Source organism: Camelus dromedarius, chromosome 12, assembly GCF_036321535.1.
Source record: "Camelus dromedarius isolate mCamDro1 chromosome 12, mCamDro1.pat, whole genome shotgun sequence".
Lineage (NCBI taxonomy): Eukaryota > Metazoa > Chordata > Mammalia > Artiodactyla > Camelidae > Camelus > Camelus dromedarius.
Window position 1 is genome coordinate 14264464 of NC_087447.1, and position 14666 is coordinate 14279129.

General features: G+C 55.0%; 1 long non-coding RNA gene across 2 annotated transcripts; it reads left to right on the top strand.

Moving 5' to 3' along the window:
* The first annotated feature begins 472 nt into the window (after positions 1 to 472).
* On the top strand, positions 473 to 12966 carry LOC116155308 (uncharacterized). 2 transcript variants are annotated; one of them, XR_010383342.1, is made up of 4 exons: positions 473 to 865; positions 4650 to 4790; positions 5426 to 7886; positions 11330 to 12966. It is a non-coding gene; the product is annotated as an uncharacterized LOC116155308 (long non-coding RNA). The 2 variants fall into 2 exon arrangements; XR_010383341.1 differs by lacking the exon at positions 11330 to 12966 and having other exon boundaries at positions 5426 to 10536.
* Positions 12967 to 14666: the final 1700 nt, after the last annotated feature.

Sequence of the window (14666 nt, forward strand, 5' to 3'; positions counted from 1 at the left end):
GACTGGCTTTTTCACTTAATACTATGGGTTCTAAGTTTCATTTATGATATTGTGTGAAGCCTGTTCATTTGCTTGCACTGCTAGACCATGTGCCACTGTGTGAAAAGAATCCTCTATAATTTATGTACCCATTCTTTTTGTCAGTAGGCATTTGGATTATTTTCTAGATTTTTGTTATTAAGAAGAGTGTAGCTTTGAATGTTCTCCTTGTCTCTCGGAGCACATACCCAAGTTTCTCTTGATTTTAAGCCTAGAGGGGATCTGCTGGGCCTCAGCTTTATAAGATAAGACCAGATTATTTTCCCCAGTGGTTGTATGGAGTTGCACTTTGACTAGCAATGCATTGGAGATTCCGCGGCTCCACCTCTTCTCCAACACTTGGTGCTGTCAGGCTCGTTAATTTTTGCCCTTCAGACTGTGTAAAGCAGCATCTTATTGTGGTCTTCATTTGCATGGTGCTCATCACCAGTAAGCCTGGGCATCCCTTAGATGTTCATTGGACGGATGTGCTGCTGCTTCTGTGAAAAGGCCTGTTCACGTCTTTTATTTTTCTGTTGGATTACTTGTTTTTTTCCGCCATGGATTTACAAGTCCTTTCCATATTTTTGATGCTTTATCCTTTGTCAGTTGCATGTGGCAGACGTCACAAGTCTGCTCCAGTTTGTGGCTCGCATTTCACTTTCTCTAAGGTGTCTCCACTTCTCTCTTCCCTCCCACACCTGTGCCAGGGACGCTGGTGTGCGTGCGTGTGCATGTGTGCGTGTGTGTGGAGGAGGGGTTCCTGTGTTCCTCAGAACCCCGTGCAGACCGACCCCACTGCTCCACCTGCTCCCTGGGGCCTTAAGAGACCTGCCTCCCAGATCTGGTGAGGGGGCCTGGTTTGGGGAGCCACAATCGGGCTGGGGTGGGCACGCTGCGGCGGGCACGCTGCGGCAGGGAGGGCCTCACTGCGATGGTGCGCCCCCCTCCCCAACCAGGAGTTATTTATCACTTCCGGCTCTCACCTGGGGGCCGGGCCCCTCTCTGCTCCGCTGGGCAGCAGCCCGCGGCAGCTCGGGCGCTCCCTGGGGGCGGGCGGCCGTGGGGGAGGGGCGCTCCGGGCCGGCCCCTCCGGAGGCCGGGGCGGGGGGCGGGGGTGGGAGGCGGGCGGCCAGGCCTGCGGCGGGGGCTGGGGTGGGGGGGCGGAAGCTGCGCGAGCAGATAAGGGCCGAGGTCGATCCTGCGGTGAGACAGTGCGGGACGAGGCCTCCCCTCCCCAGCCTCCGCCGAGCCCGCCCCCGCACCCTCTGGTCCCAACCCCTAGAGCCACAGTCGGCCGGCGGCCTCCTGCCCCCGACGTGGGGCCTGGCATCCTGGAAGGAGATCCCAGGGAGCAGTAGGGGATGGGGCTCCAGCCTGCTCGGTCCAAACCTCAGTCATCTCAGCTGGAAAATGGGGGTAGGGGTCTCCAGTTACTCCGCTGGGCTGTTGGGGATGGAACAGGTGCAGGCTGGTAAAATCCCTGTGTGGATCTGGGCCCTTTGTTAAGGACGGATACCCTGAGCTCTTCTCATTACCCTAGCTGTACCCGCAGACTCTCCAGGCTTCTTCCCCGTTGTATAGATGGGAAAGTGGGCGTCTTGCCTTAAGTTTCAGAGCCAGGCAGCAGGAAGCAAGTGGGGAGGGGGAGTGGAACCCTTCCCACTGCCCCCAAGCTGGGGGACAGAGCTAGGTTTTGTGGAGCCTGATGCTTCTCCAATCTGCAGGCCTTCTTTAAGAAAAAGATTACAAAACCACAAATACAAATTTGCTGAGGCTTTCCCAGGTCCTTGGAAGGGGCCCAAGCAAGTGAGAAGGACAAGCTTCTTGGTTTCGTGGCCCTACCCTGCAGGCACCCTGGAAAGGCTTACACCCGCCCTACAGGAGAAGGTGAGGCCTCAACATAGTCGCATGGTAGGCCCAAGACAGGACAGCAGGGGCCAAGAGGAGTCCCTACTGCAGCTGGGGCCAACCCCTTGCATGCCCAGGCAGCCCTCTGCCAGCCCGACCCAAGAGCAAGAGCAGTCAGGCATTTGAGGACTGCACCACAGCTAGGCAGGGCCAAGCCTTGCAGTCTCAGCCAGTCATGGCTTACCTTGCCACTCAGGGCCTCTTACCCTGTGGGCTGGTGGTGGTAGAGAAAAATTGCTAGGAGAAAAGGAAGGGATCCCGGCTAGGGCAGTGGAAGTGCATCTGACTTAGAGTCACATGGGTTGGGGTTCAAATCCCTGCAAGGCCATGTGACCTTGGGAAGATTCCTTCACCTTGATTTCCTCATCTGTAAATGGGAGTAATAATAGTACCTACTTGTCAGAGCTGTTATGAGGCTTAAATGAGTCCATGCATGAAGGGCTGAGCACTTGGCTTTTAGAGATAAATTTCCCTTCTGTGAAATCTCCAGGTCAGGAGAGGCATTTCTCTTTCCATATTAGGGTTAAGTCACCTACCCAGGGGGTGGCCTATCAGTTGCAAAGTTGATATATAAACCCAGGAATGTCTGGCACCAATACCCCAATTCTCACCACCAGGGAACACTGCCCCCTTGGGCCTGTCTTCCCAGGGAGTTAAGTACCATTGCTGGGTGCTCATGCCCAGGGCTGGGAGCCAAGGGGAGCATTTGATTCAGGAGGCTGCTCACCTTTCTGGATTTTATAATCTTTCTGCTCTCATGGGCACCTGAAGCTGGAATTTTTCCAACTCTGATATCCTGGGCCAGGTTGAAGCAGGAGATTCTGATGATGGGGACAGAGCAGGGGAGCTGGGAATAGGCCATGACCATGAGCCTGGGCAGCAGCAACCCCTAAAAGGCTCAGTCTTCTTCCTAAGAGGTGCTGCTTTGCCTCATGGTTTGCATAGGATTTCTACAGGGTTGGTGGACAAAAGAAGTGAGTTCTTAGCTCAGGCTGCCCCTCTCTAGCCAGCTAACCTCAATCTTCTGAGTCTCAGTTTTCTCAACTGTGAAATGGGGATAAGAATACCTGCAGCTGTGAGGACCACAAGATGTGTATGTAGGGTGCCTGGTGAATGCCACCAGTCGTTAAAACAGTGTGGCCGTCTGAGGATGGAAGGGGGTGTCCTGGGATGGCAGGAGGTGTGCGCGCATAAGTGGGGAGTCCTGCCAGGGCAAGAGTTTAGGCCTCCGAGGTCTCTGTCTCAAAGATGGAGCGCCTTGGGGGTAGAGCTGGGAACCCCAGCTCCAGCACTCTCCCAGATCAGGACAGGTCAGAGTGAGGTCAGGGGCCCCAGGGGTGCAGAGAAGAGCAGGGAGCAGAGGTTCTCAGGCAGGTGAAAGGGAAAGGAGGGAGGAAGTGGGGGCTTCTGGGAGGAGATGAGAGTGGCAGTCTGCCGGCCACGAGATCACCCGAGGCTCCATTCCATGACCTCCTTTGTCCCTCATTGCAGACTTTCAAGTTAGGCATTTTCCAAATGGGGAAACCTAGGTTCACAGAGGTGAGATCACTTGTCCGGGGTCACACAATGCACGTTCTCTGATGTGTCTGGCTCTGCAGCCTGGACTCCAACAGTTACAGCCTCTTTCTTATCTTATCTGCCTGACAAGGTTGTGAGTGAAGCAGTGTGATCTCAGAGGCTGAGAGGGATCCCGGTCCCTACCACTGCCTCCTAAGAGCCTCTGGCTCTAGGCTGGCAGCCACCCAGGAGACATCACCAGGAGAGTGGGGCTGGGGCCCAGGAGAGTTTGCCTGCAGTGATGGCAGAGACTCCTGGAGTAGGGGAGTAGCTCATCATATCAGGAGCATTTAAGGGGAGGCACCCTGTGTCTCTACCAATGCGCCCCAACAGCGAGGGAGCTGGAGGAAGGTCTGCTGAGAATCTGGGAGCATGGGTCATAATGGGGCCAAATCTAGCCAAAATACTTTTATGTTAAAAATGCATACAGATTTGTGTCCTTTTTAATATGTGGGCTTCCCCTCCCACCTTTAACTTTCCACTCTCAATCTCTACCTGAGTGGATAGTCCAGGAAGACATGCCATGTGCCTTGAGCGGTTGTGTACATCTGGTGCCTTCACCGTGGACCCCAGGCCCTGGGCCCCTGGGTCTGGTTTGAGAAAGTGCAGGGACAGAGTTGAGGTCAAGGCCCTGCCTGTTCTCACAGTCTAGGTCTCTTCCCACCTCTGCTCTGCACTCCTGCCTCTTGGTTTGGCCCTCCCGTCTCCTCTTACAGACATTTGCCCAGCCCAGCCCAACTGTCCCATTGGGAATTCTCAGGATGTCTCACTCATCTCTTCATGCCCTGTGGGTCCTTGTCTGGAGGGGCACTGCCCATCTTCAGCCCTCTCTGCTTGGCAGCCTGGTCCCTCACCTCCCCAGATGAGCACAGGACTTGGGGGATTTCCATGCCCATTCGGAGGAAACTGAGGCCCACAGGTGAGAGGTGCCTGGCCTCCAGGGTACACAACAAGAAGGGCTGTTGGATGCCCAGGAGGTCTCTGGGAAGGTGGGGTGCCCAGGCCTGGGGAGAAGGCATCAGATGTGGGCCCCGGCCAGGGATGCAGGAGGGAGGGGGGAAGGCTGTGGGGCACCGGGGGCTGCCGCCTGGCAGGTCCCTGTGCCCAGGGTAGGGAAGTTTCTTATTTCTCCTGCTCTGACTTCCCCCTTTGATTTATTATAGCCATGAAATGCTCTGCTCTCTTCTCTTTTCCTTGCTGTCCCCGGGGCTGGAGGAGCACAGGCCTCCCAGGCACAGGACCTTGGCCTTGCTGGACTCCCATCTTCTTCCAAAGGTTGAGCCTGGGGTAGCCAGAAATAAGAGGTAAGTTGGGGCAGGTGGGGGTGGGGGTCGGTAAGGAGGGGCCCTAACCTCCCAAAAACTAGCCTGGACAGGACCCCAGGGGCCGGCAAAGTCTCGGTTGGGAAGGGCTGGGGCTGGGCAGAGGGTGTGGCAGGTGTGGACTTGGCAGCAGACAGCTCCCTGGGGTTGTGGGGGTGGCGGGCTCTGGGTCAACGGCCTTGGTGAGGCTTAGGGATGGAGTCCTGTCAGGTCTGAAGGCTGCGCACAGTCCTCGATTGCTAACTACCAGGTCAGAGAAATGGCTTCTCTGTGACCCATGACCCCATATTCTGATTTAATGATGGCCAAAGCAGGCCTGGCTCAGGCTGGTCTGGGGATAGGGCTGAGGACCCAGAGGAAGGCGTGAGGCCCAAAGCTCAGGAGACTGTGGGCACCTCAAGGCTGCAGCTGGACCTCACCGTGTGGCCTGGCCCAGGCAGGTGAGGCCTGGAGTCAGTCTGTCCGGCCCCTTGGCAGGCCTGGAGGCCGGAGCGTTCCTGGTCACCGCTGTGCGGTGCCTGTGGTAATGGGGCTGTTGGCGTTTTGCAATGGGCCGGGGGTGGGGAGGCTGCGCACACATGCTTCCTGTGGTGACTGGGCGCTTCCTGTTTTCTCAGGCGCCGGACTTGCTACTGCCGATGTGGAAACCGGGGCAGCTGCAGCCTGGGTGGCTCTGGGCTGGGTGCCTTGACCCTGCCCAGAGGGGCCTAAGCAGGCCCACCACCCCAGGCCCCAACCCGGGCAATGGACGGCCTGAGTTAACCCCCATACCAGGCCTCCATCACTCCTATCCCCAGCAGCTCCTGCCAAGAGGAAAGGGCCAGGCAGGGCTGTCACTCAAGACTGAGCAGGTGGTCCAGGTGGGAGGTGCAGGGGTGAGAGCTCTGGTCTCGGCTCTGTCCTTTGTTCACTGAGGCCCTTTGGCCATCCCTGACCCACTCCAGGCCTTGGCTTCCTCTTTTGTATGGTGATCGAGGCACCCATGATCTAAAATCCCTCACCCATTTCTGCCCCAATTCTGACATCCCTTAATTTTCCATCCCTTAGTTTTGGGAACAGTGTCAGCGCTGAGGCTGGGACCCTCAGAGAGTGGCTTGGCATAGGCCTTGACAGAGAGGGGACCTGGAGAGACTGAGGGGAAGGAAGAGGCGTGCCAGGTGGGAGGACTAGACTAGGGCCAGGTATGGAGGTGGGAAGGCCAGGACCAAGTTTGGAACTTAAGGTGTTGATGGGACAGACTCGAGAGTGGTAGGTGACAAGGCTGATCTGGATCCAAAGCGGGAGGAAGATTTGAGGGTCCTCTTTATTCATGCAAACTTTAGGAAAGTGTCTGAGACCCCCTTCACATTCTTCCTCAGAAGAAAGACAAATGGGTATTTGGGGGGTGGGGGCAGGGCCAGCCCTTCCCTTCCGTCCACCAAAGAGATGGCTGCCCATGTGGTGTGATGGGGGTGCCTCATGAGGGACCCGAACCTTTCTCCGTGTGTCGGGTGCCTGGAGATCCAGCATCTGGGCCAGGCTCAGGATTCTGCATTGCCGTCTTCCCGAACCTGTTTTGTTTTTAAGCTGCTATTGCAAGAAGGGGTGGGAGATGACTTTGCTTCTCGTTGAGTTTGCTGACGGCGTCTGACCTCTGGGGGAAGAGTTTCTTTGCAGGAAGGCCCAGGCCTGAGCCCCCGGGAGCTGACCAGTCCACTGACTGGGTTCAGCCATCCCTTCGGCTCAGGAGGTCCTGAGATGCCTGCCTCACAAGTAGCTCCGCCTAGTTCTCAAGGCCTGCCCGTCACAGCACAAGGAGTGGTTCCGGTCAGAGAGGCTTCGGGGACCCCAAGACCCTGAGGCCCAGCCCGGCCCCCGCCATCCTGCCCCTGCCTTGGTGCCTCGGGTTGGCCCAAGTGCTGAGTTGGCAGCTCAGCAGCTGCTCCTGCCCACGGAGGCCCAGTTATAAATAAGCCCGATGTGGCCAAGTCATCAAGTTCTGCCCCAGCTGCACTACCTCAGTGACCACAGGTTGGGGCTGCCCAGAACCAAGCCCACCAGAACCTGCCCACCCAGGCCAGAGCCGGGCCAGCCCAGACGCCTGTCGGGGTCCTCAGATCCAGGGTCCAAGCGTCACAGCTGCCTAGGCCTGGGCCTGCCAGGACTCAGGCCGCAGAAGGGGCAGGGCCCATCCCGCCTGCACGGAGCCAGCAGCTATTTACAAACCGAAACCGGGAGAAGTGAAGTGGCTGCGGCCAAAGTGGCTCCAGGCCCCCAGCCCCCACTCCCACCCCATCCCCGGCCGCCCCATCCCCCCTCTCCTCATGGCTTCCTCTTTCCTTCCCCACACAGCTCCCCAACCTCCCACTGCTCAGCCAGCTCTCTCTGGACAGCCTGCCAGCGCTTCACAGTGACCCCTGCCCCACAGCTGCTTGCCTGGGGGGGTCTCCCTCTATTCCTCACCCCCAGAGCCCCATCAGTCTGGGCTCCGTGGAGCAGCCCCCTCCCACCTGGGCCTAGCCCGCTCTGGCCTGCTCAAGGCATATTCCCACAGTTCTCAGTTCCCCTTCGTGCTTGGAAAAGCTCCAACACCAATGGCCACCATGACGCTGCCCGTCTCCTTGCCTGAGGAGGGAGCCTTGACCTTCTCGGTGGGGCAAGGAATCTGGGGTGCTGTGGTGGAACTCAGGGCACCTGGGGGCTTCAGGGGTCCTGTCTCTGGGCAGGAGGCCCCGGCCATCAATCTCCTCCAGTTGGGTTTTGGCCTGCTCATCAGGCTGGTGTGGGTCACAGGCCCTCGTGCAGTACAGAATTCAGCTGGGACAGGTGGACACTGGGCTCGAGACCATGTCACAGGCTGCTTTAGAACTGGCAGGCAGGATGGTGCTGTAGCAGGGGACTGTTCCACGGAGAGACGACAGACAGCATAATTAATACTCATTTCTAATAATAGACGAAGTCTCTCACGTTGGCGCAGAGGGATATGGTTCACATCAGCCTGTTCGTTCTGTCCCCAGAACAAGCCTATCCCGTTACATCCATCACAGAGTGGACACTGGGGCTCAGAGGCGAACTCACATGGCCAAGGTGGCACAGCTAGTAAGTGTCTGGACTGAAGAGTCAGGATTTCCTGTACCCAGTCCCCTTCTCCCTCCATCTGCCTGCCCCTTGCTCCAGCTTGTTGTACCTCAGTCTCCCTCCCCAGGAGGACAGAAGTTTCCCAGCACTGTGACAAGGCAGGAGCTGGGCTGGCCTGAAGCTCGAGGGGGCCTTGGACAGCAGAATTGCCAGGTGGGGTTGTCAGTGCCTAGAGTCCCCTTCCCTGCCCCAAGGGAAGTCTCTGCCTGCCCCATTCCTTGCCCCTTACCAAGTCCAGCTGAGGCACAGCTACAGCCAGAGCCCACTCACCCACAGCCAGCTGGCTGACTGTGTTTCACCTGACTTCTCTGAGCCTCAGAATCCTCTTCTATGAATTGTCATTCCACAAACACAGAGTGCCTACTCCATGCCAGGGCAGGGTGTAAGCCGTCTCTAGAACTAGGACAGACCTGTGGAGAAGGCAGGTGAGTTACAAAACCCTGAGCGCTCTGAGAGGAAAACTGAGGCTGTGGGACACCAGGAAAATGTGATGAGTGCTTCCTGGTGTGAGGAGCCGTGCCACTTGGGTTGGGGCAGGAAAGAGCTCCCTGACAAAAGCAGGGGGGACAAGTGAGTGCTCCATGCTGAGTCACACCCCTGTGCCTTGGCTCCAGCAGTTCCCACGGTCTGAATGCCCTTCCTTCCTCTGGTCCCGGTGAACTCCTACACATCTGTCAGGGCCCATGGACACATCATAGCATGACCAGGCCTGGCCTGGCCTGATGGCTCATCACCTCCCTCCTCCCACCCAGGGCCTGAGCATACCCGGAGGCCAGGCCTTCTCAGCGTCCTTGTCAGCCCCACCCAGGCAGGCATCTGCTCTGGGGCTCGAGCCCCCGCCGTCCTCTGCTCCAAAAAGCACCGTTTCCCTTTTCTGGGTGACCACACGCCATGCACAGGGAATTTCCATCTCGGCCTGTGGAGCCTCTGATTCACTTGGGCCCTTTATGCAGTTAACTCCTTCCGAGTCCGTGCCTCCTGCTCCCGCACCCTGGGCTGCCCCTCATGCCCGCCCTGGATACCTTGGTAGCCTCAAACTGGCTTTGGGGCCCACAGCCTGGAAATCAACTCAGCCCCTAACTCATTGGTCCCCTCAGGGCCCTCTCACTCCCCTCCTATGCCCAGAGACCCCCGTCCCCCAGGCTTCTGGAACACACATGAGGGCAGCTTTGGGCTGAGAGCACAGGCTTTGGAATAAGATAAGTCTGGTCCAACCCTGATTCTGACCCTTTCTACTTTGCCACCTGGAGCGGTATAAAGATCTGCTCTGAGCCCCACTTCTCATCTGTAAAACTGAGGCAAGTCCTGTCCCGTAGATCCAGTGTGCTGGGCCCATCACAGGGGCTCAGGAGTGATTATTTTTCCTTCTTTGCAAAGGCCCCCTCATTCTATCACCGGGTCCCTACTCCAGCCCTGGGCCCCCTTTCCCCGTCTGGCTTTCCCCTCCCAAGAGCTCAGGCAGGGAGGGGGAAAGAAGTACGGGGAGGGCAGGGGAGGGCAGACTGCTGCTGTCTCAAGACTCTCCTCCGCCAGCTTCCCAGCTCCTCACATTTCTCAGTTTTTCCAACAAGGCTTCAGAGAGGCTAGTGGGTAGGAGCTCCGAGGAGCTGAGGGCCACAGAGATCCTGAGGCCTCGGGGACAGGGCCGAGCCTTCCTCCCCTCAAGAGATGCCTGGTGTGAGCATCACACAGGAGCATCACACATTTCCTCTAATTCTCACAGCCCTGTGTGGTCCGTCGTGTTATTGCCCCCGTTTTACAGATGAGGACACAGAGGCTCTGAGGAGTGACTTTTCTCAGCCACGCAGTGAACAAAGGGCATGGATGAGATTCAAATCAAGGTCTCTGGAGCCTTCCTCCTAACCTCCACAAGGCTCAGTAAGGAGGCCAGTGAGGGAAACGCGCACTTCAGTGAAACCCTACTGTATACAAGGGGAAGGCTCACCCAGATCGCCTTTCTGTCCTCTCTGCAATGTGGGGGGCTGGGGCTTGTGGACCCCTTGGTAGAACTGAGGCGTCTGAACTTTGGGGAGGGGAAGGAGCTCGCCCATAGGCCGCATAGCCAGCCAATTGTGGGGAAGGATCCAGGGGTACCTCGACAGAAGAGAATGGTGTTGGGGGCTCCATAGAATAGGGGACCTGGTTGGGGGGGAAGTGGCTCCTGTCCTCAGTGAGCAAGCGGGAGGGGGGGTGCTGCCCGTGGTGAGCAGGAGGAAGTCGCTGTGGGTGGCGGTGGGTTTGAGGTGCCGGAGGCTGAGTGATGTGGCCAGGAGGTGAGGTCCCCGTCTGCAGCCCTGGTCAGCAGGAGACAAGGGTGTGGAGGGGGGACCGGGAATCAGGGCATGAAGGAGGTCGGGCTGCTCTGAGATCTGTGCCCCTGGCCACTGGGACTGGGGAGCAGGGGGCAGGAGCTGGCGCTGAGTGCGGGGAGAGACTCTGCAGAGCTGGGGAGAGATAGAGGTGAAGGGAGAATCTGGGGCACAGCCAGGAGGAGGCGAGCCCTCAAAAGACAGAGGCCTAAGGGAGTGGAAGAGGGTGAGACTGTGAGCAAAGGCCGTGGGAGATTGAGAAAGAGGTTCTGGGAATGTTGAGCAGCGTCTTCTGGCTGGAGGTGGGGGTGGGGCTGGTCCACTTAGGGTGGGGGAGGGTGGGAAGACTGGCTGGACTCCCGGGTGCTGGGGGCCCCAGCACGGGCCTCAGAGCTTTGGACTTCAGCCTGTGAACAAACAAGGGCTAAGGAAGATCTTTAGGTAGGGGAACACCCATGGGAGAAGCTCGAGATGGGAGCAGCAGAGTAAGCACATGTCCTGGGGCTGCTCAGAGCGGCAGTCACCTCCCACCCCACCCCAGCTCCTAGCTGTGTGTTCTCGGGTGCACCCCCTTGCCGACCGGACCTGGGTTTCCTGTCTGTAAAATGGCCCTGATGGTAAATTCCCAGGATGGAGGGAGGTGGAATGAGGCAATGCAGGTTGCCTGCAGGGCCTCAGCCAATGTGGGGTCCTTTCCCCTGGCTTTGTCCTGGCCCTTGTCCTGGCTCACAGCACCTTGTGAGTGCCTGCTGTGGATGCGAGCTGGGGTCTCCAGACCTGGGTTTAAGCCTCACTTGTACTTCTGTTGGCTGAGTCATGGGCCACTTCTGAGCCTCAGTTTCCTCAACTGAGGTACCACGGGGATGATAAGGGCCCCAACTTCAGGTATGATTAAGGAAATGAACGCTGCAAGGGTGCTGCTATTCTCCCAGAGCCAAAACCAAATTCCACCCAATGCCCCCCAAAACTCGCCTGACCTGCCCCTCCGCTCCCTCCTCCAGCTGGCTCTGCTCTCACTGGGGTCCTTGCGGGTCCCCCCTGCCTGGAGCTCTTCTCCCAGATATCTGCTTAGCTGGCTCTTTCCGTCTCTTCCAGGGTTTGTTCAGATGTCGCCTTCTCTGAGGCCTGCCCTGCCCACCCTCTTCAGACTGCAGACTGCCCTCCACCCCACCCCGCCTGCCACCCCCCTTCCCCAGTTGGGCAGTGTCCTTTCCTATAGCTCTTGCTACCATGCAAGTAACGCTCCCACCTACTCTGCTCATGCCCTGTCTTCTCTGCTCCAGAACACGCCCCAGGGGACAGGGATCTTAGCCTGTTTGGTCGCCTGGCCCGTAAAGGCCCTGAACACATTATTTGCTGGATACCTTAATGCACCAAAGAGCCAGCACAGTGCTCTGACCAGAGCTTGGGGAGCTCTGAGGGGGCCTAGGAGCCTCTCCCAGTGTCTCAACCATGAGAGGAAGTTGCAAGACAGCCATTTCTGTACACAGGCTCAGCTCTCTTTGGTCAACTTTCCCAGCTCATGCTCTGAGGCCTGAGATTTCCCACATGCCCCACTGCACCCCATGGAAACGGTTCCTGGGAAAGTGGGGAGGGGGGCATTCTCTTCTTTCAGAGGTCTTTTGGTTGAGGGGGTCTGTGGGAGGTGGGGTCGTGTGCCCCATGTGGACTCAGCTTCGAGGACACGGTGCCCACGTTTCCGATTGTGATGCAACAGCACCCAGCCTACCGCCTCAGCCACCCAGCCCAGTGGGGACAAAGGCCACCAGGCCCTCTGCCATCCCAGGCCTGCCTGACCTCCCTGTCACTCAGCAGGGCCCAGCCCTACACAGCCGCCCACAGCCAGTGGGCTGGGGAACAGCGCTGTCATGTGCTGCCGGTGGGAGGGTGGGGTGCTACCACTTCTATCCAGGACAATGTGACGGTATCTCTATATCCATCTGTCTATTTAAGAATTAAAAATTCAGTGCCCTTAAAACTAATACAGTGTGATACAACACTTATATCTCAGTTTTTAAAAATATCTTTGACGTCAAAAGCAGTGTCAAACATTTCTGCATATACTTCAATTTAAAAAAATAAAACATTTTTAATTAAAAAATTTTCTGTGCATCTACATTATAGAATCTAAATAATTATCTGGTCTTTTTCCCAATGAGTTAAGATAGAGAACTATGTCATTTTCAATATTACTTATAATCAAAGGGCTTTTAATTTCTATTTTAGGTAATTTCTGATACTATTTATTAGTGTCTACAGGGAGATGCGTGAATGTTTTTGACTCAGCCTGTATTTGGTTGTGGTGATTTTCACTTCAGTATCAGTCTCTTAATTGTCAAGAATAGCCTTGAAAAATTAAATATAGAGAAAGAATTTATAGTGTTTTAGCTTCTTTCCCTTCCAGCATCTGCAGAAGTAGCCCTTTCTCCTACATTGTTTTCATTTAAGGCAGAAAAATATGTTTGGTTCTTTGCTGTTGAAGGTTGTTTTTTAGAAAAAAGCAAATGTGAAATCATGAGAATTGCCACCTGGAGCCAGTGTTACATTCTGTCCAGCCCAGGAAACGACGTTGAACTCCAGTCTTCCCCTAGCTGTTCCAGTGGACACTCCCCTCTAGCTTCCCTGCAAAAAAACCAACCAACCAAACAAACAAACAAAAAAAAAACAAAACCAAAAAAAAACCCCACTGCTCTTTGACCAAATATTTCAACTTTGGGGAATTTATGCATTAAGACATACACTTGCGTATGTGTGGATTAGCAAATTTTATCAACTGCAGGATTGTAATAGCAAAAGACTGGAAATAATCTGAATGTCCATTAATAAGAGACTGGTTAAATGATCCCATTGTTTTTAAACAATGGAATACTATGCAGCAATGAAAACGGACCACAGCTACACACAGCAACAAATTGGGAAAAAGAGGCACGACCCAAAAGAATGTTTACACTATGATTCTTTTTGTATGAAGATTAAAATCTGTTAAGAACTAAACTATATTGTTAGAAGTGTTTACATACTTGGGCAAACTATTTTAAAAAGACAAGGAAATGATTACTGAAAAAGTTAGGGTAGTATTACTTCTAGAGGGGGGCAGGTTGTAATCAAGCATTTGGGAGATGCTTTTGTAGTGCTGGCAATATTTTATTTCTTGACCTGGATGGTTGTTACATAAGTGTTAGCTTTATAATTATTCTTTGAATTGTACATAAATGTTTTGTGCAGTCTTTTGTATGAATGAAGGCTCTCGTGATTTAAAAGTATCACAGTCCAACCAAACAGTGGAATACTATATAGCCATTGAAAAGAACAAGACAGCTCCATATGCATGGATTTAGGGGGGAAGAAACAACCAAACCAAAGTGAAGTACAATGTTTAGTGTGCTACCTTCTGTGTAAAATTTAAAACAGAATACATCTGCTTCTAATGCTTTTGTCTATTTAGACTGCCTCTAGAAAAACACACAAAAATCAGGTGACAGGGAATTGGACAGCTATTCCTTTTCTGTACCTTTTGGATTTTATACCCTCTGCATATTCAAAAAATAAAATAATTTAAAAAAACCTCTTTTGCCTTTCATGCCTTGGAGCACCTAAGATTTTTCGTCTCTAACCAATTTATTGCCCATAAGGATGTGAGCCACAGCCCAACATGATGCACCTGGCGACCTCCAGCAAGTCAGGGACAGTCTCTGGTCCCCATTGTTTCCTCTGCTGCAGAAGAGGCAGGCTGGGCACGTGCTCCTCTCAGGTCCCGTCGCTTCCCAGCCACGGGCTGTCCTGTCTCCCCTCCCTCTTCTTGGCCCTCCTCTTCCACCACCCTCACCCTCTTGTCTCTTGCCTCACTTCTCTCTACTCCCTTCTTTGACTTGACTCTTCTTGACTCTCTCCTATTTTTTTTTCCTTTCGCTTCCTCACCAATCCTCACTGCCTTCCCCTAGCCCCATACTTGGCTTCTCTTCCTTCTGCCCCCCTCCCTCGCACTAGAATCCAGCCCTTCCTAGAGCCCCAAAAGGCAGATTTCCTGCCCCAGCTCTCCACTCACGAGTGTGACCCTGGGCAAGTCACTGACCTCCAGGGCCTTAGTGTCGTCTTAGTTACATGAGCTCACAAGGGTGGAGGCACTCAGAACAGTGTGGGGCACTCAGAAAATAATGTCCCCCCTTCATAAGGAGCTGTTAGCTCCAGGGTTGTGGTTTATCAGACCTTCCCTGCTCTGCTCGGAATTGCTTAGAATCTGGATCCTGCTATTCCAAAATCTTCGAATAACAGCGGGTCCCTGGATGCAAGTCTCGGGAAGAGGCCTCTGGTGCACTTTGGGAGGAAGGATGGGGAGGACTTGCTGGTGTGTGAATGGACACAGGAGGCTGGAGCTGCTCAGAAAGTGGGAGTCAGTTCAGCCCATTTCCAGAGATTTGGGGCCCTGGGTCTT